The following is a 27,527-nucleotide window of genomic DNA, read 5'->3' on the forward strand; positions in this document are numbered from 1 at the left end:
ATTTAAAATTATTTAGTACATACAAAGTTTCAGGAAATGAGGGTTAAGTGTGATAAATGCTATGTTTTTAGTAATCACACAGTTCCAAGAGCTTATATAATGAGGTTTGTACCTCACTTTTTGTATGTATCAAGTTATATTCTGATTTATTCAACGTTAATTTGTTTAACGTTATCTTTTATACTAGGTATTGAATTTCTTAAGATCAATGACTATCTTATTAATTTCTTTTTGTCTAGCAAGGATTTTAACTTTTTCAAACAGAACAATTTCCAAGTAATTCTTTCTTTGGATTGATTTAAATGAGAATGTAATCCAGATGAATCATTAAGCTTTTTATGGATTATGTAATATACTTGAATGTTCAGTTTTGTATGTGTATATTTATTTGGGTTATAAAAACACTCAGCTTTTTTTAAGTATCATAAATACCTCAGTTACGTTGCAATCATCAGCCAACTTGTGACTTTAGGGAAAAAAAATCAACTAGTATCCTTAATACCATCTATTCCATCAGCCTTATTTAATCAGTTAATCTTATTGCTGCTGGGACTCTGAGCTTATATCAACATGTGAGGATATCCTGGTAGGTACAGCAGAAGCTGTGGGTGTATAGCAATCAGAACTTAGTTATCCTTATTGCTTTCTATGAATGGACAGAGTCAGGGAATTTACATAGTATATGCTAGATCAATAAGTGGCAAAACAGAAAAAAAAGCAGTGATCTTTAATCAAGTATCCATTAAGACTTTCACATATTTTCTTTTTCATTTCTTATATCAACTCTAGGAGATAGATGTTGGTCAAATGTCATTATCATCATTTTAACAATTGGAAAATTGCAGCTTTGGAGGTACTCCAATATTATTTTTGATGTGTCAGTATTGTATTCTTTTATTTTGTGGAAATCACCTTTCAGTGGAGCTTGACTTTTTCTATGCTTGTGCCCAACTACAGTAATCATCTTCTATTTTTCCCCCAACCAATCAGATTAGATTGCAACTTTACTTAGGTGTTAACTATTTATACACCCACTTACAAATAATCACACCCTAAGAAATGTTGAAAGAGTCACTACTTTTTCTTTTTAATATCTTTTTTTCTTCCTCTATGCTATATCCTAGGATTCTAGAGCCCACTTCTTAGCAACTGAGAAAGGTATATTTTTCCATTCACAGATTTCATTCTCATTTCACTATATCAACTACTGAACTAAGTGCTAAAGTGTGTAAAAAATCTTAAGCAGCAAAAATATCTAGGAAGTAAAAACAATATGTTCAGAAGGAAACACACAAGCACACTCAAGGTAATAAGTGCGATCAATGAAATAAACAAAAGGTGATAAGGAAGCAAAAAGGAGTGACCTATTAACCCTTCCTGGAAGATAAACATTTTATTTGAGACAAATGTCAATTATGTTATTTGAATGGTCACTTTGAATTCAGATTTTTGGCTGACTCAGGTTAGAGAAGACTCAGTTTCAAGATATTAATCAGAAGAGGCAACCTGGAAACTATACAAGTTACTCTCTTACATAATTCTCATTTAACAAGCCAACACACAGTTGGTCAATTTAACAATGAAACAGCTATGAGCCAACAGAAAAGAAGGTATGCACTACCTTGTTCCAGGACATTAGTCACGTTCCTACTTTGGCCTACTGTTTACTTCTAAATATTGCATCAGAGCAATCCTTTGTTTGGGTGTGTTCTTTAACAAAACAGTTCTAGGTGATGCAAATGACCTATGCCATTCAGATATTCTGTGTCAGGCTAGGCTCCTTATGCTAATTAGGATCCTGGACCATTTAGAAACAACTTGTTTTATTGGCATAACAGTGTATCATCCCTATCAGTACTTTCATATTGTAGTAAACAAGGATGGGACTTACACATGTCACTTGTATGCAAATCATGTTTTCATATACATCCTTACAATTTCATACTGTTTATGGTATAAGTGTATGTATATCAGGCAGTTATCAGAGAGTAGGTGGGCTAAACAACACTGATTTATCTTTGAGGGAAGCAACTGTCATGAATAACATGTTATATTTTAGTAAATTAGCCTAGTGCCCTAGCAACGATGATTAAAAGTTTAATTTTTTTTTAATCTTTTTTTTTAACATTTATTTATTTTTGAGACAGAGAGAGACAGAGCATGAACAGGGGAGGGGCAGAGAGAGAGGGAGACACAGAATCAGAAGCAGGCTCCAGGCTCTGAGCCATCAGCCCAGAGCCCTACGCGGGGCTCGAACTCACTGACCGTGAGATCGTGACCCGAGCTGAAGTCGGACGCTTAACCGACTGAGCCACCCAGGCGCCCCAAATGTTTAAATTTAAAAATATATTTATTTAGAAATTGTTTCTTTTGCCCACGGTAAATATTAATAATACAAATTTTATAAATTACACATATCAAGAGGAGTGTGAGGGCTAATAGATGATCCCATAGGATAGTGCTGAGCTGAAAATAGCATGAGCTAATAGGTCAGATTACATGAATTTGGATTCTCATACTTTCACTTACTTGTTGTAAGTATACCTGTAAAGTCTTGTTGACCTTAATTTGTAGAAAGGGTTAAATGGCTAAAATCCCAAATCATAGGCTTTTAAAGATGTAATTACAGAAGATATATATAATATGTACACATAAGAGACATTCAATATGTAATATGTGGGGCACCTGGGTGGTTCAGTCAGTTAAGCATCATACTCTGATCTCACAGTTCCTGAGATCCAGCCCTGGGTAGGGCTCTGCACAGAGCCTGTTTGGGATTCTCGCTCTCCCTCTCCCTTTTCCCTTCCCCTCCCCCTAAATACATAAATAAACTTTTTTTTTAAAAAGTATGTAACAATCAGGACTATAAACAAAGGTAGTATTGAATTAAAATATGCTATTGAGAGTATAATGCTAAGTAACATAAGTCAGAGAAAGACAAATACCATATGATCATACTCATATGTGGAATTTAATAAACAAAACAAACAAGCAAAAGGAAAAAAAGAGAGAGTGAGAGAAACCACAAACCAAGAAATAGACTCTTAACTTTAGAGAACAGATGGTTACCAGAGTGGAGGTGGGTGGGTGGGGTGGGAGAAATAGGGGATGGGGATTAAAGAAAGCACTTGTTATCATGAAAAAAAAGAAATAAAATGAAAGAATACAATAAAACCCCCAATATAAAATAAAATGAAATAAAATATGCTGTTGAGAAAATAAATGACTCTATTTATTTATTTATTTATTTATTTATTTATTCATTCATTCATTCGTTCATTCATTCCATGATTCTGGAAGAAAGCATGCAGATATTGGAATTAGGTTGTTTGGAGTATTTTTTAAAATTTTTTAACAATAATACCTACTGATGATGAAGTTTTAGAAAAATGGAAACTTGTACACTGCTTGTGGGAATGTAAATAGTATAAATATTTTGAAGATAAATTAGGTAATATGTATTCAAAAGCCTAAAAATTCAGAAGCATCACCTATATCATTCCAGACTTCTGGTAGATGACAGTATCCACTGTACCTAATTTGAGACAACAAAGATTTATTAAAGAGTATTCATTTACAGAATTAATGGGGCCTGTAACCAACACATCTGCCACAGAAGTCAGAAGAACTAAACACTACCACCTCTATGCTTGAAGGAGGACCAATCCCCTTGCAATGGCCTTGAACCCTGGAATCTAGTAAATGTAGTTTCTCAAATGCCAGAGTGCAGAAGGGAATCTAGAAGGGAGGCAGTCAGTATTTAATGAGCCAATCTGCAGTATCTTCCTCATTATTTATAATGCTCTTTTGTACCCTGAGGGAGAAAGAAATAAAGGGGTTACATAAAAATGGAAGTAAAAATCTTTATTATACCAAGTTGAAAAGTTTGAAATAATATAAACAAACAACAATAAGTGTATGGTTAAGTAAGAAATATTTCATTTCATACAAGGATGTAATATTTGGCCAATTGAAATGGTGCGGGTGAGGATTGTATAATGGCATGTGTGTGTGCACATATGTATGTGTAATTACTGTGAATGGCTTTGGCTGCTTTGTAAAACAAAATAGAACAAATAGTACTGAAAGGATCAAAGCTAGTTTAAAATGACAGAATGTTGGAGGCCATAGCTCCTTCAGCAAGGGGAGGGAGGACAAAGCCCCATGGACCTTGCGAAGGGGCAGATGCTATGGTGACTAGCTGAGCTGCTACACGACAGTGACTGTCTATCTACATCTATGAGCAAAGGGCCGTCAGCAACTTTGCAGTAGTATTTCTTTCAACATGTCACATATTCAGTATTAAAACATGGTACCAAATTTCAGAAATAGTTTTTGAACTGTTTCTGAACATTTCAGAAATGTACAGTTTCAGAAATAGTAACAGCAACCTTATTTCTTTGATACCTATTTAACTAAGGACCTATTATTTGCCAGAATTTGGGAGATGAATAAGGCCTGGATCGACCCTCAATAAATTTTCACAATCCTGTGAGCATTATAGACATAGCAAGGATTTCAAACGTGTTAGGATTCTTCCACTATCTACCTAAGTGAAAGGAGTAGGACAAAAGAAGGAGTAAGCAATTGCTCTGCTGCAGGGGGAGGGTGATAACAAAGGTTTACAAAAAAGGAAATAAGCAGGTGTAAGTAAGACAGCCAAAATAGGATAGTAATAAATGAAGCTTTGGATTTCTTAAGATGTGCTAAGTACTTGGCATAATTTATCACATCTAATCATATCACAGCCTATGACATAATTATTATTATTATCTCTATTTTGAAGAGAAGGCCCTGAGGAACAGAGAAGTTCAAACTTTGCCCAAAGACAATTAGTTCGATAGGGGAGGGGAGTTCGATCTTTGCTAAAGCCCTTGCTCAACCACCGTACTATACAGTTGATCTTATAGAAGGAAAGAAAAGTATCTCTGGCAGAAGGCATAGTATAAGAGCCAGAGGTGAAACAGCACTGTGCTTTTGGAGAGCTATAAATAACTCAGCATGGCTGGAACAAAGGCTGTATTTGGGAGTGGTGGGGTGAGGGGTCTGATGGAAGCATCAGGAAGCAGACAAAAAGATGTGAATGTGAAAGATGAAATGCAGAAAGGTAAGACTAAGTAGGTCAGGTAATCAGTGAGAGAAGACCACAGTAATCAAGGTAATAGCACGGTGGTAGACTGATTAAAGCAAATAGTAAGGATAAAGAGGCAGGTAGTGCCGAGCAAGGGAGTGATGACAGAGGGTAGACAGAGTTTGGAAGTTCATTGAATGTGGTGAATGAAGAAAACTAGAATGACTTCCAGATTTATCTCTGAAGCCAAATTGGTAGATGCTAATGCCATAAGCCAGAAAACAGGGAAGAGTTGCTTTCTCAGAAATTAGAATCCTTCAGTCTGCTGTCTTTGAGTGTCATGCACATCTTTTAGATGTGCCTACACCTAGTGAACCACTGTGAAAGCAATCATTATTCATCAGAAATTTATTCAAGGTAGCCAAGCCTCTCTCCTTAAACCTTCATGCAACCATAGAGGAATGGCATCCCTGGTGCAGGCAAGAGAGGATCTCCCTTCACCTTTCCCCAGTATTCATAAAGTCACTGAAAGAATGCAATTTCATGGGTTTCCTTTTCAGCCTCTGGGTCAGAAATTCCAGCAAGCTGCTCCAAAAACAGTTGGCCCCCCTTTTTTTCCCTAAGACATTCAAATTGTTTCATAGACATTATCTCACCAATAGCCATTTCATCTTGGTGAGGAAGGCCAAGGAACAATTTATTCGTATCTTTAAAGGGTAAAGAGAGGTTAAATGACTCATCTGGGGAGCTGGAAATAGAAGCTCAGTCTCCAGAGTCAGCTCTGTGTGTAAGAGCAAGTGCCAAATGACTCTGTAAATGGGTGTGAGTTAAGGGTTATTGATATCTCACAAGACCTGAGTTGTTGGAGTCATCATTTACAGATAAATAAAGAGCTCAGAAATGGAACAGGAATTGAAGTTTGTTTTCAGAGGGTAGGCAGTTTTTCTGTTTTCTGCGTAAGCTTTCCTCTGACTCATAGACCCTGTAAACAAGAATAATAGGGTGATTTTTCAGCATTAATAGAATATCCATAGCACATGGACAAAAGTGTGTACTATGTTTAAAATAATATAAAATATGTTTATATTATATATCATCCATTATGCTACTAGTCATCATTATATGAGGATGGAGAAGTATAGGTGACATTTAATATCTAATGATTTTATATAATCCAGATGTTTCTTCCATACAAAGACATCCTAAGAACTGGTCTGTCTCTATATTCTTTACTATAACTTGGTAAAATCTTGGATACAAAACTGTAGTCCTGCATTCCTAATGAAGGAATATATATATATATATATATATATATATATATATATATATATACACACATATATATGTGTGTGTGTGTGTGTGTCTACCTTCTGAAAGGTAGATTATATATATACAAATATATAATCTACCTTTCAGAAGTTCTCAATCACTTGATTTTCTTGATATACTTCTGGTCATTCTGTGCCAAGACTTAGCTCTCAGACCCCTTCTCTTTTCTGTGTGTGCTCACTGCCTACATGATCTCATGTAGTTTCTTTATCCTCCCTCAGGCTTGCTGTAGTCTATCCACGTTGGCTTCTTGCCTTTACCAGGCACTCTCGCTTCAGGGCCTTTGCACTTGCTATTTCTTCTGTTGGGATTTTAATAATCTATAATACATTAGAATAATTATTTTGTCACTCCGTTCAGGTTTTTTTTCTATTCCTTGAGATAAGCCACTTTAAACTGCTTTCCCCATTTCCACAACCTAATCCTCTTTCTCTGCTTTTCCTTTTTTCTTTGAAATTATTAGTATTGCAAGGGAAACAAAAGCAAACATGAAGTATTGGGATTTCATCAAGATAAAAAGCTTCTGTAAAGAAAAGCAAACAATCAATAAAACTAAAAGGCAACCAACAAAATGAGAGAAGATATTTGCAAATGATATATTTGATGAAGGGTTAGTATCCAAAAAATCTATAAAGAATTTATCAAACTCAACACTCAAAAAACATATAATCCAGTTAAAAAATGGGTAAAAGACATGAACAGACATTTCTCCAAAGAAGACATCCAGACAGCTAATGGACATGTGAAAAAATGTTCAACATCACTCATTATCAGGGAAATACAAATCAAAACCACAATGAGATACCACGTCACACCTGTCAGAATGGCTGAGATGAACAACACAGGAAGCAACAGATGTTGGCAAAGGTACAGAGAAAGGGTAACACTCTTACACCGTTGGTGGGAATGCAAACTGGTGCAGCCGCTCTGGAAGACAGTATGGAGGTTCCTCAAAAAGTTAAAAATAGAAGTACCCTATGATCCAGCAGTTGTACTACTAGGTATTTACCCAAAGGATACAGAAATACTGATTCAAAGGGGTACCTGCACCCTGATGTTTTAGCAACATAATCAACAATAGCCACATTATAGAAAGAGCCTAAATCTCCATCAACTGATAAATGGATAAAGAAGAAGTGGTGTATATATCCGTGGAATATTACTCAGCCATCAAAAGGATGAAACTTGACATAGATGGAACTAGCATGTATTATGCTAAGTAAAGTAAGTCAGTCAGAGAAATACAAATACCATATGATTTCCCTCATTATGTGTAATTTAAGAAACAAAATGGATGAACATAGGGGAAGGGAAGGAAAAATAAAAGAAGATAAAAACAGAGAGGGAGGCAAACCATAAAAGACTCTTAACTGTAGAGTCTGAAGCAAACTGAGGGTTGCTGGAGGGAAGGTGGGTGAGGGCATGGGCTAAATGGGTGAGGAGCATTAAGGAGGGCACTTGTTGGAATAAGCATGGGGTGTTATATGTAAGTGACAAATCACTAAATTCTACTCATGAAACTAGTACTATACTGCATGTTAAGTAACTTGAATTTAAATAAAAACTTTTAAGAAAAAAATAAATTTTTACTATTTAACACATCGTAACTACCTTTTATTTATTTATATTATTAATTTTCATTTCCTCACTAAATTGTGAATTTTGTGAGGGTAAAGAAATTGTCTCTTCTGTACTATGCCCTATACATAGCAGCATATGGTCATGACTCAATAAATATTCACTAAATGAATGAAGAAAAACTAAATCTATGATTAATAGAATAGCCTAAAATTTTACAGTGCATATTGATCATAATTTCAGCCATCTCATCATGAAAAATATCTGTTAGCTGTTACAGACCTATCAAAAATTTTGTGTCTATTTTCTCTATTAAATTGAACCATATGAAATTGCCAATAATTGACTCATTTTGAATTATAAAAGCATTAATTTCATGATTCAACCTAGATGTAAAATGAGATCTGGGAAAAATGCACAACAATCTAGACAAATATACTACTAATAAAATTGTTCTGTTTCTTCCTCAATGATGATTGTTTCCACTTTTGACTTCCTGAGGTTTACAAATACAGTTCTCCAATTATAAAATCTACAAACCAAATGGAGACCTGTTATTTGCATTAAAAAATAAAATTAAAAATATGACAATTACCCAGAACCCAACAGTATGTGATATAGCCTTACCTCTGCAGTTACCAGTAGGTTTCTGAGAAAGTTTTATGCAGGAAAGGTAATAGAGTTGGCAGCTGAAATGTGTGTCCCATGGATGATTGACAAGTATGTAGTTGAGGAATGACAATGTTCAACATCTGGTTGAGTGGCAGCAATGGTGGAAACCAACTTATGTGGTAAAATATCAAGTTAATGGGTAGGCTAACACACTGATTCCTGCAACAGTCACTATACAGTGATTCTATACTTCATATTTAAGTCAAGAAATGCTTCTGTGGCATGAACCTTTTTAACTTCAATTTTATCAGCTAAGGAAATATATTGATAAGAATAGTTATTGAGTTTTGCAATTTTTCAAATTTCACAGTTAAGTAGATTGCACATCTATTTAGAAGCACTATTAAAGGACCTCAGAGATAGGAACCAAACAATTACTTAGAATTGATCTTGTCTATTTAGGAAACAATTGTTTGGACTAAAGTATATGGCAACAGTTACAATATGGATCTCTTGGATTTTCCTGGAGTAACTTGAATAATTTGAAATTAAAGATGACCATATATGAGAAAGTGCTTTAGAAACTATAAAGGTTCACAAAATATGCATTGTTGTTTTATTTCTATTACTATCATAATAACTTCTGTTTAAATGTTCTTAACTGATTTACTAATAAAGTAGCACAAATTCGAGCAATATTGTCCCCCTATCTGTTTCTGGGGAGACACGGTTTCCATTTGATGAAAATAGTTTTATTTCACTTCTGATCTCATTCACCATTTGTATGTAACCTCTGTGACCATTGGCTCCACAGTCTTCTTTCAGTTTTCATACATTGAAATAGACCCTAACCAGAGTTGCCTGGTGTGAAGTATCCAGATCATTTCTTTCCCTTTTCTGCCCTTTGTTGTCTCTAATGGATCCTAAAGAGTACTATTTGAATCTCAAAACATTTAGTCATCTTTTAAATTGAATATCTATTTCTGTCCTTTCCCCCTAAACTGGGTACTTCTTTACCACCAAATAATTCATGCATTATTCCATAGAGATATGCACAAGGATCTCTTTCAAATAAGAAAGCTATGGTTGTTAGAATTTTCCCTCTGAAAGTAGACTAAGTCTTTGATGTTATATCATAGTTTTTCTGAGCCAGGTATTCTTTTCATGATCAGTCCCTTTCCAGGAGCCTCAGTCAACACTCATGTGGATTTGTTTGACTTACCCACCAATTTTCTAGAGGTAGTTGATCCCCAGGACTAAAACAACTGAGGATCAATATAAATACAAATAGCAAACTCAGAAAAATAATTATTGTATGGAGATACAGTAAAACCTTGGATTGTGAGTAAATTGTTCTGTGAGTGTTCTGCAAGACAAGCAAACATTTCTAATAAATTTTAACTTGATAAACAAGCGATGTCTTGTAATACAAGTGGTACGTGACGTTGAATGCCACATGATCACAACTGAGCTAATGGTTCTTGAAATTCGCCTTGATATAAAGCTGCTTTGGATTACAAGCATGTTCCCAGAATGAATTATGCTTGCAAACCAAGGTTTCACTACAAATATTACATTATAGCTCAGTTGTGGGTTGAGGCTACTTGGTGTGACTTCCGTCATGGTTTTCCTTCACATTGTGGCATTTTCACAAGGTATGCCATGTGAAACTCATGCCTGAGAGCTACCAGTTTATGAAAAGTGATTTAAACTTTATACCAGATCACTACAACTCTGATTAAAATATTCTAAAACATCAACTCAAGGGCTTTGAGAAGGGAGGAAAATTGGTGTAACCAGTACCAGCCTCAGCTGGTCAAAGCCAAGGGTTTGATTGTTGATTCAGATAACTTATTTCATCACATTTCTCGGCCTCATGTTCTCGCTTAGTAAACAAGAATAACCCTCCATGCATAATTTTTTAAATGGATAATAAATAGAAAATAAAGAATCAGAAGTTCTCTGTTGAGAAGAGGTGAAATAATAATACCAATGGCATATTACTAATGTATTGGTATCAATATGTTAATATATTAACTAATATTAAAATATCATTATATTATCTAATAATACCTAATTTTATTAGGTAATCATAATTTATATGATGGTTATAACAAAATGTGTATTTTAGACACAGGTTGCTGGAAAGCTTTGGTCTCAGAAAATAGAGCCAGTATTAGAGGCTAAGAAGAGAATAGATAGAATTAGAACGAGGAAGGTGTGGTGTGTTCCAATTGGTTGGAGGCCAGCAATGCAGGAGTAAAAGAATTCACCCAAGACAGAAGAAAGGAGATAGAAGTTTATTGAATACAAGGCAGGGGAGCAGCTGAGAGGACAGCAAAGGAGAGTCTCTATGCCAGGAGGTAGTGGTAAGGGACTATAGTTATAGGGTGGAGTGAGGAAGTATGGGAACACGGAATTTTCCCTTTTTTGGTAACTGTGCCTAGTTGTAATTAGCCCATTTGTTAGTTAGCACCTATGGCCATTTTGGGGTAGCCTGTTTGTTACTGAGCCTGTTTGCAGTCTGTCATCACTGTGGGCCCTTTTGCCTTGCTCAAGTTTGCATTGTTCAAGTTTATTGCCTAAAGGCGACCTCTACAGAAGGAACAGGAAATTGTTGTCACAGATTCTGGTTCCCACTGCCTTAACTCTTACCAGACAAATCTATGTCTTCTTTCTACATTTCTGCACTTTTAGTCCTTACGAACATATTACTACTTCTATAAGCCTAATTTTCCTTATTTGTAAAATATAGGCAATGAGATTAGATCTTAGAACTCTAAAGTCCTGCTAAGAAAGTCTAGTCCTATACAATGTTTGGGAGATAAAAGGAATGTTTGTTAAACTGTGTGGCAATCACTCATAATATACCCCTATCCAGACGCTACACAATATATATTTCATTCAAATACTAATAGAACTGAAAGGACCTAGAGTGAAAAAAAAAAAAAAACAAAAAAGAAAACAGAACTTGCTTATGTTTGCCTAACCTAGCTCTTATCAAAATAATGTCTAAGTTTATAAGGGCATTAGCCCCATCCAGAACCCCTTCCTCTTACCATTTTAGTGCAAATCTGCCAAAATTCAATATGCCATTCCCTGCTTGCTCTTGCCTGGGGGCTTTCTCTGTCCCAACCCTCAGTGTTTTATGTGCCTATAACAAGACTAGAAATGCTGAGTAATTAACTCCACCCTATCCCAGCATCACTGCCGGAGTTGAGGTGCTGGTGTATTCTAGTTCCCTCACACTCTGAGGTATGTGTGTGACTGGCTTCTGGACTAAGCTCAGGTCATCCTAGTAGAATCTGTCACTGTAATGTACCCCTTCATTTGGATTTCCTTACTTATTCTTCTTTCCTGATCTTTGCTTTACCTCCCAATAAACTATTTCTACTCAGGATCTGTTTGGGGTAAAGGGTGAACATAAGTTAATTTACATATTTGGAAATTAGTGGGCTACAATACCTTAATGGCTATTGCCAACTCCACTATTCAATGACCCAGATGCATTAAGAGATTATTTCTGACAGTTTCAGGACACAAGTCTCCAGTACCTGGCTTCTATGAGTCACTTAATAAATGTTTCCTGAATAAATTAATTTCTTCAGAGGACAGTACCATAAGTCTTTGCAAAGGAAAAAGCATGAATTCAGAAGACCCCCACTTTTAACCTTCCTATTTCTTAGGAGACTTAATGGACATGTAGTCTATGTCCTGGCTGTTTTTCCACTGCCTCTTTGATAGATCTTTTTGTCTCTCCTGCGACACTTACCTCCAGTGACTCAATGTCTTAGTGCCCTTTTCTTCTTTCAGTTTTTGAATACAAGAAATTCTTATTCTTTCTATGTCCTTTACAATTCACCTTCAAGAAGTGGAGGAAGAAGAACTCATTAAATCCAATATCAAAGCCACCTACTAAAAGTCTAATATGTGAACTATGGTAGAATATATATATTTACACATATATAGTGATTTCATTAACTCTTGATTAAATCTTGGTATATATGATTTCATTAAATCTTCAAAGAAGCCATCGTCATAATATTGTTAGTCCAATTTGCAGATGAATAAATGAACTCTGGGGAGTTTAAGTAATTCTTCCCAAAGTCATATAGCTATTTGGGAACAGAATCAAGTTTTTTTTTTTAATTTTTTTAATGTTTATTTTTGAGAGAGAGAGAGCTGTCAGCACAGAGCCTGATGCAGGGCTCGAACTCACAGACCGTGAGATCATGACCTGCGCTGAAGTTGGATGCCCAACTGACAAAGCCACCCAGGTGCCCCCAGAATCAAGTTTCTAAATGACATATGTAGGATGTCAAGTTCATCTCTTAATCTCAATACTACCTTGCTTTCTGCAGTAGTTTACCTTTTTTTTTTTTACATTTTAGATAACATTTATTAATATGCTTTTAACACATAAAAGACTAAGAACAAAAATGACTCACATTTTCATTGCCAAAAACAACCTGGTATTTTAAGCTTCTTTAAAACATTCAGTTTTAAAAATTACATATAATAAAAATGTACCTTTTTGTCATTTCAAGTCTTTAAATTCTAGGTAGTTAACATACAGTGTAATATTAGTTTCAGGAGTAGAATTTAGTGATTCATCACTTACATACAACACCCAGTGCTCATCACAGGTGCCCTCCTTAATAACCATCACCTATTTATCCCATCCCTCACATAATTCCCTCCATCAGCCTTCAGTTTGTTCTCTGTAATTAAAAGTGTCTTATGTTGTGTCTCCCTCTTTTTTCCCCTTATGTTCATCTGTTTTGTTTCTTAAATTCCACATATGAGTAACATCATATGGTATTTGTCTTTCTCTGACTGACTTGTTTCACTTAACATAATACACTCTAGTTCCATCCATGTGGTTGCAAATGGCAAGATGCCATTCTTTTTGATGGCTGAGTAATATTCCACTGTATATACGTACCACAGCTTCTGTATCCATTCATCAGTTGATAGATACAGGGGATCTTTCTATACATTGGCTATTGTTAATGCTGCTATAAACATCAGAGTACAAATTTCCATCCAAATCAGGATTTTTGAATCCTTTGGGAAATACCTAGCAGGCAATTGCTAAGTTCTAGGGTAGTTCTATTTCTTTTTGAGGAACCTCCATACTGTTTTCCAGAGTGGCTGCACCAGTTTGCATTCCTAACAACAGTGTAAGAGGGTTACCCTTTCTTTGCATTCATGCCAAAATCTGTTGTTTCCTGTTTTTTCATTTCAGCCATTCTGACAGGTGTGAGGTGATATCTCATTGTAATTTTGATTTGTATTTCCCTGATAATGAGTGAGGTTGAGCATGTTTTCATGTGTCTGTTAGCCATCTGAATGTCTTCTTTGGAAAAATATCTATTCATGTTTTCTGCCCATTCTTAACTGGATTATTTGTTTTTTGGGTGTTGAGTTTATTAAGTTCTCTATAGATTTTGGATACTAACCCTTTATCAGATATGTCATTTGAAAATATTTTCTCCCATTCCGTCAGTTGCCTTTTAGTTTTGTTGAATGTCTCCTATGCTATGAAGAAGATTTTTATCTTAATGAAGTTCCAGTAGTTCATTTTGGCTTTTGTTTCCCTTGACTACAGAGATGTGTCTAGCAAGAAGTTGCTATAGACAATGTCAAAGAGGTGGCTGCCTGTGTTCTCCTCTAGGATTTTGATGCTTTCATGTCTCACATTTAGGTCTTCATCCATTTTGAGTTTATTTTTGTATGTGTTGCAAGTGGTCCAGTTTCATTATTTTGCATGTTGTTTGTCCAGCTTTCCCAAAACATTTGTTGAAGAGACTTTTTTCCATCGTATTTTCTTTCCTACTCTATCAAAGATTAGTTGACCATATAGTGTGGGTCCATTTCTGGGTTTTCTGTTCTGTTCCGTTAATCTGTGTGTCTGTGTTTTTGCCAGTTCCATGCTGTCTTGATGACTACAGCTTTATAATGTAACTTGAAATTGAGAATCGTTATACCTCCAGCTTTGATTTTCTTTTTCAAGATTGCTTTGGCTATTTGGGGTCACTTGTGGTTCCATATAACATTTTAAGATTGTTTTAGCTCCGTGAAGAATGCTGGTGTTGTTTCCATGAGGACTGTATTGAATGTGTAGATTGCTTTGGGTAGTATAGATGTTTTAACAATATTTGTTCTTCCAATCCATGAGCATTGAATAGTTTTTATATTTCTTTGTGTCCTTTTCAATTTCTTCCGTAAGTGTTCTATAGTTTTCAGTGTACAGAAATTTTACCTCTTGGTTAGGTTTCTTCCTAGACATCTAATGGTTTTTTTGTGTCATTGTAAATGGGATTGATTCCTTGATTTCTCCTTCTACTGCTTTATTATTGGTGTGTAGAAATGCAACAGATTTCTGTACATTAATTTTGCATTCTGTGACTACTGAATTCATGTATCAATTCTAGCAATTTTTTTGGTTGAGTATTTTAGATTTTCCACATAGAGCATCATGCAGTCTACACATAATGAAAGTCTGACTTCTTCCTTGTCAATTTGGATGCCTTTTATTTCTTTTTGTTGTCTGATTGCTGAGGTTAGGACCGCCAGTACTATGTTAAATAACAATGTTGAGAGTTGACATCCCTGTCTTGTTCCTGACCTTAGAGGAAAAGCTCTCAGGTTTTCCTCAATGTGGATGATATTAACTGTGGATATTTAATATATGGCCTTTATGATATTGAGCTATGTTCCCTCTATCCCTACTTAGTTGAGGGAGTTTATCAAGAATGGATTCTGTGTTTTGTCAAATACTTTTTCTGAATCTATTGAGAGGATTGTGTGGTTCTTATCCTTTCTTTTATTAATGTGGCCTATCACATTAGTTGATTTGTGAATATTGAACCATCTTTGCAGCCCAGGAATAAATCTCACTTTTTTGTGGTGAATGATTCTTTTAATATACTGTTGGATTCAATGTGATAGTATTTTGCTGAGAATTTTTATATCCATGGTCATCAGGGATATTTGCCTGTAATTCTCCTTTTTAGTGGGGTCATTGTCTGGTTTTGGAATCAAGGTAATGCTGGCCTTATAGAATAACTTTGAAATATTCCTTCCATTTCTGCTTTTTGGAACAGTTTGAAAAGAATTGATATTAATTCTTTAAATGTTTAGTAGAATTCCCCTGGGAAGCCATCTGGTCCTGGACTTTTTTTTTGTTAGGAAACTTCTGATTAATGATTCAATTTCTTTGCTGGTAATTGGTCTTTTCAAGTTTTCTATTTCTTTCTGTTTCAGTTTTGGTAGTTTATATGTTTCTAGGAATCTATCCATTTCTTCCAGATTGCCCACTTTGTTGGGAATTTTATTTATTCATTCATTTTATTTATTTGGGTCATTTCTTTTCTTTATTTCTTTTCTTTTTCTTTTTTGATAAGTTTGGCTAGGGGTTTATCAATTTTATTAATTCTTTCAAGCAACAAGCTCCTACTTTCATTGATCTCTTCTACTGTTTTTTGTTTGTTTGTTTCCTTATGATTAATTTATGCTCTAGTCTTTATTATTTCCCTTCTTGTATTGGCTTTAGGCTTTTTTGCTGTTCCTTTTCTAGCTCCTTTCTGTGTAAGTTTAGGTTTTGTAGTTGAGATTTTTCTTGATTCTTGAGGTAAGCCTGTATTGCTATATATGTTCTTCTTATGACCGCTTTTGCTGCATCCCAAAAGTTTTGGACTTCCATGTTTTCATTTGATTCCATGTATTTTTTTTTAATTTCTTCAATTTCCTGGTTCATCCATTCATTCTTTAATAGGATGTTTTTCAATCTCCGTGTATTCGTGGCCTTTCCATTTTTTTTTTCTTGTCTTTTGGTTCACTTCAAGTTTCATAGTGTTGTGGTCTGAAAATATGCATGGTATGAACTCAATCCTTTTGTACTCTTTGAAGCCTGATTTGTGACTTGGTATGTGTTCTGGAGAATGTTCCGTGTGCACTTGACAAGAATTTTTATTCTGCTCCTTTAGGATGAAATGTTCTGAATATATCTGTTAAGTCTACCTGATCCAAGTTGTGATTCAAAGTCATTGTTTCCTTGTTGATATTCTGCTTAAATAAACTGTCTATTACTGTAAGTGGGATGTTAAAGTCGTCTACTATTATTGTATTATTATCAATGTGTTCCTTTATTTTTGTTATTAATTGATTTATATATTTGGGTACTTCCAAGTTGGGGACATATATTTATAATTATTAGATCTTGTTGATTAGACCTTTTACTATGATATAGTGTCCTTCCTCATTTCTTATTACGGTCTTTGGTTTAAAATCTAGTTTGTCTCATATAAGTATGCCTACTCTGGCTTTCTTCTGATGTACATTAGCATTATAATGGTTCTCTATCCCCTCACTTTCATTCTCCATGTGTCTTTAGGTCTAAAATGAGTCTCTCGTAGGCAGCATATAGATAGGTCTTGTTTTTTTATTCATTCTGACACACTATATCTTTAAATGGAGCACTTATTCAGAGTGCTCCATTCAGAGTGATTATTGGTAGACTTGAATTTAGTATCATTGTATTACATGTTTGTTTCTGTTCTTTTCTAGTCGTTGTCACTTTTGGTCTTTGTTTCCTCCTCAGAAAGTCCCCTTTAATATTTCTTGCAGGGCTTGTTTAGTGGTCACAAACTCCATTAGTTTTTGTTCATCTGAGAAACTCTTTATTTCTCCTACTATTCTGAATGTCAGCCTTGCTGGATAGAGTATTCTTGGCTGCATATTTTTCCCATTCAGCACGTTGAATATATCAAGCCACTCCCTTCTGGCCTGCTATGTTTCTGTGGAGAGTTCTGCTGCTACTAACCTTATTTATCTTACCTTATAAATTAGGGATTCTTTTTCTCTTATTGGTTTTAGGATTTTTTTCCTCTCATCTCTATATTTTGCAAAATTTTCCACAATATGTCTTAGTATGGCTGGCTTTTGTTGATTTTGATGGGAGTTCTCTGTGCTTCCTGGATTTGGATGTCTGTTTCCTTCCCCAGATTAGCGAAATTTTCAGCTATAATTTCTTCAAATAAACCTTCTTCCCCTTTTCCCCTCTCTTCTTCTTCTGGGACTCCTATGATATGAATGTTATTATACTTTATGGAGTCACTGAGTACCCTAGGTCTACATTCAAATCCAATATTTTTCTTTCCTTCTTTTTCCCTTTCATTATTTTCTACAATTTTGTCTTCAATATCACTTATTCATTCCTCTGCTTCTTCCATCCTTGTGGCCATTACATTTAGTCAGTTTTGCATCTCAGTTATAGCATTTTTTTTATTTTCACCTGACAAGTTTTTGGTCTTTTATCTCTGGAATAAGGGACTCCCTTGCATCTTCTATGCTTTTCTTAAGCCCAGCTACTATTCTTATGATTGTTTTTTTAAATTCTGGATCAGGCATATTACTTATATCTGTTTTTATTAGATCCCCAGTCATGAACTTTCCTCTTTTTTTAGATAAATTCCTGTCTTGGTATTTTGTCTAGGTGTCTGTCTTCTGGCTCTTAAGAACAATGGGTTTATTAAGAAGAGGTCACATACTGTCCAGGACCTGGTACTTCAGGAAGTGTTTTCTACTTCATGCTGTATGCACTCTGCTGCCGTGTTTTGTCTGCTTTTTCCCTCAAGTTAGTCCTCTGCAGAGTTTCTCCTTGCCTATGGGCCAGAATGTGTCAAGTTTTAACTAGATGTGATCTGTCTGCTTGTTAAAAGAGGTCTGATCCTATTTTCCTATGTCTACTAGAGCTGAAGCTTTGTAGCACTCTATGGTCAGTAGATGTGGTGCATTCAGGGGTGAGGGCAGGGAGGGGGTTGAGCTGGTTTTCTGGTGAGGGGCCTGCTGCTCTGGTTCTCAAGCACATTCGCTCTAGTAAAGAACGACCTGCAGAGAACATTAGGGTGGGGCTTGGTGTAAGCAATTTTGGCAACTACTGTTGGCTTACTGACTAAAATAAATAAATAAACATACATACATACATACATGCAATCCCTGGAGAGGGGCATTTGCACCTACTGCTGTCTGGAAAGAGCAAACAATCTCCCATTGTGTATCCCAGGCATCCCTCAGATCCCTACCTTCACTTTATCTTCATCTGGGCCATCTTCCCTCCCAGAAGCACAGTGCACCTGTGTTTTATCCCTAGCATATTGGCTGAGTTTTAAAATTTCAAACTTTAGGGCCCACACTGGTCCTCTTGGGGAGGGTCTCACTGTGCTGGGGTTGGTGCAGGTTTGTCCCAGAAAGGCAGTCCCACCAATGTATGGGACCTTGGAGTTTGGCAGAAAGTGTGGCAAAAATCCAGTGTCCAGTGCCCTCAGCAGGTATTTTTGTCCTTTTGTTAAAGGACAGGGGAGCACAATACTGCCCACAGCTCTTTTGTCCCTGAAGAGGCAATGTCATGTCTCCCAGATGCAATCCAAGAAAGGGGAACCATTTCTCTCAATGCATCCCAGGGGATCCTCATATCCTGTCATCTGCTCCTAGGCTTCTTCCCTCCTTGTCCACAGGAGCAATGCAGCACCCACCAGGCTCAACACCAGCCACAGCATGGAACTCTAAAATGCATCTTTGAACTCTACCAGTTGTAAAAACTCACAATAATCAACCCCTCTCATTTCCCCAGTCAATGGCTTTGGAGAAGGGTTTTCCTTGTGCAATCCTGTGCACTTCTCTCTCTCTTTCTGTCTCTGTCTCTCTTCCATCTGTCTTCTCTCTGTGATGAGGGATTCCTCTCTTTATCAGCACCCATGATCTTTTTCTCCCTTAAATCATGTCTCTGCATCTCTTACCTTCCACTATGTGGTCTCTTCTCTCCCTCTGGTTGTACAGTTTGTTCTGTTCTGTCAGTCCTCAGATCAATTTACTGGGTGTTCAGAATGACCTGATATTTATCTAGCTGTGTTTAAAGCATCAGACAAGCCTAGGGTTCTCCTACTACTTTACCATCTTCGCTCGAAAGAAAATTGTCCCTTTTTATGTGTAGTATTTTTTTTTTAAGTTTATTTATTGGCTTTTAGGTTGGGGGGGGGCAGAGAGAGAGGGAGAAAGAGAGAATCCCAAACAGATTCCGCACTGTCAGCAGAGAGCCAATGTGGGACTTAAACCCACAAACAGCAAGATCATGACCTGAGCTGAAATCAAAACTCAGATGCTCAACTGACTCAGTTACCAGGCACCCCTAAGTGTACTATTTAGTAAGTTTTGGTAAGTGGTTTAGAAGTTTGTTAGAAAAAGCAGAAGTGGTTCCAAACATTAAGTCTGTCACTTTCTAGCTTTGTAGCTATAGTAAAGTATCAAAGATATTGTAAGCATGTTTGCTCATCCTTAGAATCATGCAAATTATAATATCTATTTCATAGTCATTACTAAGCACAGTTTAATTGCAGAGGGGATTAGGATACCAAAATAATATTTCTGTAGACATTTTTGTGTGTGTGCCTGGAAGTTAATAAAAGTTTAATGTTCCCTACAGAGACGAGTCTAGACACCAGGAAAAATTTAACAATTGATTGATTGCTACAGTCAGGGTGACTTTTAATTGAGGTTCTGAATTAATTTAGTTAATGAGTTAAACAATGCTTGATGTCATGGAAAGTAAGCCAGGGCAGGAGTCCCATGTTTTCAGTGTCCATAGTTCTGCTCCATAAACACCAGGATTTCCTTTCCTTTCCTGTGTCTCACTTCATATAACTATCTCCTCTTTTATTTCCTCCTTAAGGAAAGAAGGGATTTTTCCAGGGTTGGTGTCTTATCAACAGTTGCTATGAAAATATTACAACTATTTTTATCCCCATTCCAACTCTTCTGTACTTTTTAAACCTCCTTGACATACTACTAGGGATCTATTTTAATCAAATCTTCCAATTGCCAACTGTTTACTAATAAAATAGTTACTGGTTATTGCTGTCTTATCTGGGGTCACCAGATAAAGTACAGGACATGTTTCTTTAGTATGAGTACATCCTGTACCGGTATATTTGGAACATGCTTATATTTTTAAAAATATATTTATTGATTATCTGAAATTCAAATTTCACTGGATATCCTTTATTATATTTGTTAAATCTGGTGACAGTTTTGTATCTAACTCAGAATTTTTATCCCTTTATTTTTTTAATTGTCTGTATACAGCTAATTTCTTAGGTGGCTTTTAGACTGATTTAACATCTTAATGTCTCTCAATTATTAATGGATTAACTAAAATAATTTTATATTTGAATGAAAGCCATGATTTTACCTTTAAAAAATGATACATTAACAATTTATATTGATCTGTTTATTCACTGGTACAAATTACTTCGCCAAAATTTTGATATATTATTTTTATTAAATATCAACTATTCCTATTTAACGATTAATTTTATAACAATTAATTTTAATGAAAACACACTGCAATATCCAAATTGTGTTCACCTCATGTTAAAATAAGATAGTAGGGGTGCCTGGTTAGTTCAGTTGGAAGAGCTGGAGACCCTTGACCTCAAAGTCGTGAGTTTGAGCCCTACAGGGGTGTAGAGATTATTTAAATAAATTTTAAAAATTAAAAAAAAATCCTTCAAGATAGTAATACTGTTTCTATGAAAATACAATATTCAAATATTCAGAAATTTAAAACATATCTAGATTATCTCAAAAGTATTGGCATTTTGAAAATATTGGCCTAGATAGAATTCCAGCAGGTTTTAACTCCATTGAAAAAAATTAGTACTCTTAGAGAACAGTTATAAAATAATTCTCAGAAAGACAATTTATTTTTTCAAAACATAGTAATTATTCTTAGTAAAAGTCAAAGGTTAAAACTCTTACTTTTAGACAAATTGCATTTCATGTAGAACAAGTAAAGCCATAAAAATCACCCAAGGTAGTAAAATGTATAAAATGCACTTTAATATCTTTAAACACGCTGGCCACATGTGAGAGCACATTTGCTTTCAAAGTCTGTAAAGGTTCTCTATTAAGAACAGAGGTTTTGACAGATTTGCTACTTTGATTATGAGAAGGGAAAGAGCATAAGGGGAAAAAAGTATTGTGAAAAGAATTAGATCAAAATAAGTTCCCTGCTTAAAATCTGTGCTTTACTATATTTTGATATAGCATCTAACACCATCTTCCTGCTTAATAATATTTATTTATGAATTTACTAAATACTATGGGTATTCAAAACTTTGATTTTTTCATAAGTGATATATACATTTTTTCCCTTTCAATGAACAAAAAGCATAATGATAAAATAATGATAATAAATTCTAAGAAATAATATAAGAAGGATTTTTTTTAAATTTTTTTTAACATTTATTTTTGAGACAGAGAGAGAGCATGAACAGGGGAGGGTCAGAGGAAGAGGGAGACACAGAATCTGAAACAGGCTCCAGGCTCTGAGCTGTCAGCACAGAGCCTGATGCGGGGCTCGAACCCACGGGCCGCGAGATCATGACCTGAGCTGAAGTTGGACGCTTAACGGACTGAGCCACCCAGGCGCCCCAAGAAGGATTTTAATAACTTTATCAGAAAGAGACTTGAAGTGTTCTTTAACATTCAGATTATCAAATCAATATAATTAAATAGCTTATAGCTACTAAAGAAATATGAAATGTTCTCTTTGTAATTGGAAAATTAATCATTATGTAATATTGAAAAGAAGTGTTATTTTAGTACATTCATGTATATGTGGCGTGCATGCTTGTCATACACCCTGCACATTCTTTCATAGTTAGAAAAATTTTGCAGTGGAAAAGTTGACACTTTTAAAATCTGTTGTTGGCATGTCAAAGAGCTAGAATCACAGGTGATTTCTATTTTTTTTCTTTTCCTTTTCATTTTGTATGTGTCATTTGTGTGTTAGTTTGTTTTCTTTCTGTTTTGCATTCTGTTCTAGGACAAAGCCAAGGCTGTTTATTCATTTCCCTCTTGATGGACAGTTGGGTTGTTTTCAGTTTGGTATACTTATAAAATGTTGTTATAAACATTAATATAATTCTTTCATGAACATAAGCACTCATTTTCTTAAATGTTTACTTAGTAGTAGTAATCACTTAGTTACCGGATACATGTAAGTTTAATTTTATAAAGTAAAAAGACTTGTCTCAAGTGTTTGAACCATTTTATACTCCTACCACAGTGTGTAAAAGTCTCAGCTACTCCATATCTTCATCAACACGTAGACTTGTAACACGTAGATTTGTAACACTTTATTTTTATTTTTATTTTTTAGATCAAAAGACAGAAACTTTTAATTTTTTATTTTGTATTATGGAAGGCTATTCTTTTTTAAAACTTTATTTTAATTCCAGTATAGTTAACATACAGTGTTATATTAGTTTCAAGTGTAAAATACAGTGATTAAACAGTTCCATACATTACTCAGCACTCATCACAAGTGCCGTCCTTAATCTCATCACCTATTTCACCCATCCCCGTCTACCGTCCCCTCTGGTAACCAACGTTTGTTCTTAATAGTTAAGAGTCTGTTTTTCAGCTTGTCTCTCCCTCTCTGTCTCTCTCTCCCTCTCTCTGTCTCTCCCTCTCTGTCTCTCACTTTTCCCCCTTTGCTCATTTGTTTCTTTTTTTTTTTTTTAATTCCACATATGAGTGAAATCATAAGCAAAAATTGAAATCAGGGCCTTGTGTGTGTGTGTGTGTGTGTGTGTGTGTGTGTGTGTGTGTGTGGTGAGAATCATATTTCTCTTTCTAAACATGGGGCTGCAATTGCTGAAAGATTTGTAATTTATAGTACTTTACCTGTTAGCCATTCTGGGAGATGTGTAGCAGTATTTTCCTGTGATTTTAGTTTGCATTTTCTTGATGACTAGAGAAGTTTAGCACATTATAATATGCTTTGTGGCCATGTAGATATATTTTATGAAGTGCCTGTTGAAGTCTTTCCCTTATTATTGTATTGGGATGTTTGTCTTTTTCTTTATTTTATTTTTGTTTGTCTTTTTCTTATTGTCTTATCAAAATATTTGTATATGAAGGGTATAGGCTTTTGTCGGATATATGTACTGAAAATATTTCATATGGTTATAGGTTACATTTGTTTAATGGTATCATTTGATGAGTACAAGTTATAGGTTCCATATATCTGTTCTATAAATTTACTATGCATTATATATATATATATATATATATATATATATATATATATATATATATAACATATACATGTTATGTATATGCCCACACATGAATTTATAGATAGACTATTAACTTGTGTGTTGTTTAATAAATTTTTTTATACCAAATAACAAAGACATCCTCCAATGTTTTCTTCTAGAATGTAAACATTTTAGACTTTCTTATTTTGACCTATATTCTATTTTAAATTAATATTTTAGTATAGTATGATTTAAGGGTTGACTTCTTTCCATACGGATAGCATTTACTTCAGCACAGTTCATTAACTAGATCTTCTTTTCATAACAAACTAAATTTGTTTGAAAATAAACAATTAAAAAAAGTGATTATACACACACACATACACACACACATTGACTCTTATACCCTCTATCTTCTGTTCCACTGAACACTTTATATTTCACATTAATCCCTCACTGTATTAATAATTGTAGCTTTTTGGTATGACTTAAAATATGGCAGTTTAAATTCTTTAAGTTTTTCCTTTATTTCAAGATTATAGTTCTATAACTTTAGTAGAACCAGATTGTTTATATCTTCAAAAAACCTACTGAGATATTGATTAGGATTATGTTGAACCTATACACCAAAATGGAGCAAATTTTTATCTTGGCAACAAAGACTCCACAAATTGATAAGTATCATATATCCCTCCATTGTTTTAGGTATTTTAAAAATTTATTTCAGAAAATTTATGTAATGTTTTAACACTCTTGCATATTTTTGTTAAATTCATTTCTAGGTGTTTGATGTTTTTAATGCTACTGCAACTGGTTTTGATCTATTTTCAAATTTGTATTTGGTAATGTATAGAAATACAATAAACTTTTTATAATATTTTGTACCTACTAATACATAAATTCAGTAATTGTAGTTACTGTAGATTTTTATGATTTTTTAAACAAGATATTGCATATGTGATTGAAAATATTTTGCTTTTTTTTTATATTTATGCCTTTTTTCCCCCTTTCTATAGCACTGCCTAGGACACCTAGTACAATGTTGAATAGATGATATCATAGTGGATATCTTTCTATTATTCTGATAAAAGAGAGTCATAAACGTAATATTTTATCATTAATATGATGTTAGTGTTTTTTTTTTAATTTTCTGGGGATATTCTTTACCAGATTGAGGAATTCCGTTGTATTTCTACTTTATTGAAAATTTGTATATAAATTAATATTAAATTGTATTAAATGTTTTTCTTAAATCTATTGAGGTGACCATCAAGATTTTCTTCCTTTATTTGCTAATGTGATAAATTACATTGATGTTCAGTTGTTAAACCTTTCATTCACCTTAGTTATGGCCATCATGTATTACCCTTTTGATATATTGCTGGTTTTATTTTCTAATACTTTATTTAGATTTTCTGCATTTATATTCATGAGCAATAATTGGGCAACAATTTTCTTTTCTTCTCATGTCAGATTTTGTATTAGAGTTATGTAGGTCTCAAAAAAATTGTATTTGAGAAGTGATTACACCTTTTCCATTACCTAAAACATTTTATTTAAAAAATGGTAATATTTGTCCTGAACATATTGAGTGGAATTCACCAGTGAAGTTATTTGAGAATGGAGTTATCTTTATGGAAGATATTCAGTTACAGATTCAATTATTTAATTAATTTTCTATTTATTTTCTCTCATTTAATAAGTCATGTTTTTCAAAGAACTTGTCAGTTTTATACACCATATATACTGTTATAAAAATTTCCACGATCTTCTCTTATCTCTCCTATAACCTTGGATTGTTCTTAATATGGGTAATTAATACTATTATCTTTGTTCTTGATCGTTCTGATTGGGACTTTATCAGTTTTACTATATTATTATAGCTCTTGATGCTACATATTTGACAGATTCTGCAACAAATTGCTCCTTTTGGTGTTTAAACAGCCAGTAGTCTTTTATTTTTTAATATTCTTATATGTCTTCATATACTTCTTATGTTTTCAGTAATGATTATTTTTCTAATAGTTCCCTATGTTCTTGTATATTTATTTTCATCATCCTTAGGAATTTCTCTCAGTATTTTAAACATAAGGAATACTATTGATAAGCTATTTTTACTGCTTCTTGTCTTGAAACGTGTATATTACCTTATCAATCTCTTTGAGTTGACTTTGAATGACCTACAGAGATCTAATTGCTTCTGTAGTTTAATAGAAAAGAAAGAAAAGACATACAAGTAACATATATAATATGCTGGAAAGCAATTCCATTGACAGCTTACCAGGATGTGAATTTACTAGCTAGAGAAAAAGTTACCCAAGTCTTGTTAATAGAGTGAAATTTATTACTCCTAACTGAGGAGTACTACTCCTAACTGAGTAATTCTTATATACTCAGACCTATGTCATTATCAGAAATACTTTGAGGCCTAAGTCATTCTGTGAAAATGAAGACAGAAAACTTCTCAATATGAACTTTGGAATGGTCTTTTTGACTAGAGACATTGAAAGGAAGCCTATGCCAGAAGCACTTTTCTATTTTTGGTAACAATCATGTTAATGAGGTTGGCTCTCTCTGCTTCTCTTGCTGAAAACAGAAAGCAACAACGACAACAACAAATATCTTTTTGTTCCACAAAATTACCATGTATAATAGATGGCTTCACAAATAATTTCTGTTTTTAAAAAACATCACTATTTTCTTTTTTTTTTTTTATTTATTTATTTATTTTTTTTTTTTATTTTTTAATATATGAAATTTACTGTCAAATTGGTTTCCATACAACACCCAGTGCTCATCCCAAAAGGTGCCCTCATCAATACCCATCACCCACCCTGCCCTCCCTCCCACCCTGCCCTCCCTCCCACCCCCCATCAACCCTCAGTTTGTTCTCAGTTTTTAACAGTCTCTAATGCTTTGGCTCTCTCCCACTCTAACCTCTTTTTTTTTTTTTTTCCTTCCCCTCCCCCATGGGTTTCTGTTATATTTCTCAGGATCCACATAAGAGTGAAACCATATGGTATCTGTCTTTCTCTGTATGGCTTATTTCACTTAGCATCACACTCTCCAGTTCCATCCATGTTGCTACAAAAGGCCATATTTCATTTTTTCTCATTGCCACGTAGTATTCCATTGTGTATATAAACCACAATTTCTTTATCCATTCATCAGTTGATGGACATTTAGGCTCTTTCCATAATTTGGCTATAAAACATCACTATTTTCTACTGAAAAAGAACAAAACAAAAACAAACACCCAGCCCTGACTGTTGTCAGCTGGCTCTAATAACTATGCTATACCAAACATGACTAATGTCACAGAACACCAACATAAGACATGGTCATTATCTGACTGTAATGGAAGGAGATAAGATGAAGACCACTCTGTGGTTATGTCTGAACACAGACAAAAATAAAAACAAAACTACACACGTGACCCAAAAGTCTACTTCTAGCACACATAAGTGACTTCTGCATCTTTTTCAATTATACCTTTTGTCTTGCTCTTTACCTTTCACCTGCTAATTTAAATATTTAGACACCTGACTAAATACTTTATCACAAGTCCAACTTGCCCTGAGCCCTCCTTAGTCCCTTTAAATGAGATCCCCACACTTCACTTTGGTATGCTATCTCTCTTGTTGCCTCATTTCAATTAACCCAAGTTTGCCTGTCTATTGTTATGGTTTTGGCCTGGAGGATATTGACTTTATCAATGAGATATCTTCTCAGAGAGATCTAATGTTAGATGAGATTCTGTTTTCTTTTGTTTCTTTTTTAATTTCCATTTTTTTAAATTTGAGATGGAAGAACAAACTTATTTAAGAAAA

The 27,527-nt window shown here is 34.5% G+C and overlaps 1 long non-coding RNA gene across 1 annotated transcript in view; it reads left to right on the forward strand.

Annotated features, from left to right (window-relative positions):
* Nucleotides 1–10,842: 10,842 nt before the first annotated feature.
* LOC132662464 (uncharacterized) overlaps nucleotides 10,843–27,527 on the forward strand; it is a 65,461-nt gene continuing 48,776 nt past the window's right edge. Inside the window, exon 1 of the long non-coding RNA XR_009602596.2 lies at nucleotides 10,843–10,959. This is a non-coding gene — a long non-coding RNA (uncharacterized LOC132662464). The remainder of the gene's footprint in view (nucleotides 10,960–27,527) is intronic.

Source organism: Panthera onca, chromosome D1, assembly GCF_046562875.1.
Source record: "Panthera onca isolate mPanOnc1 chromosome D1, mPanOnc1 haplotype 2, whole genome shotgun sequence".
Lineage (NCBI taxonomy): Eukaryota > Metazoa > Chordata > Mammalia > Carnivora > Felidae > Panthera > Panthera onca.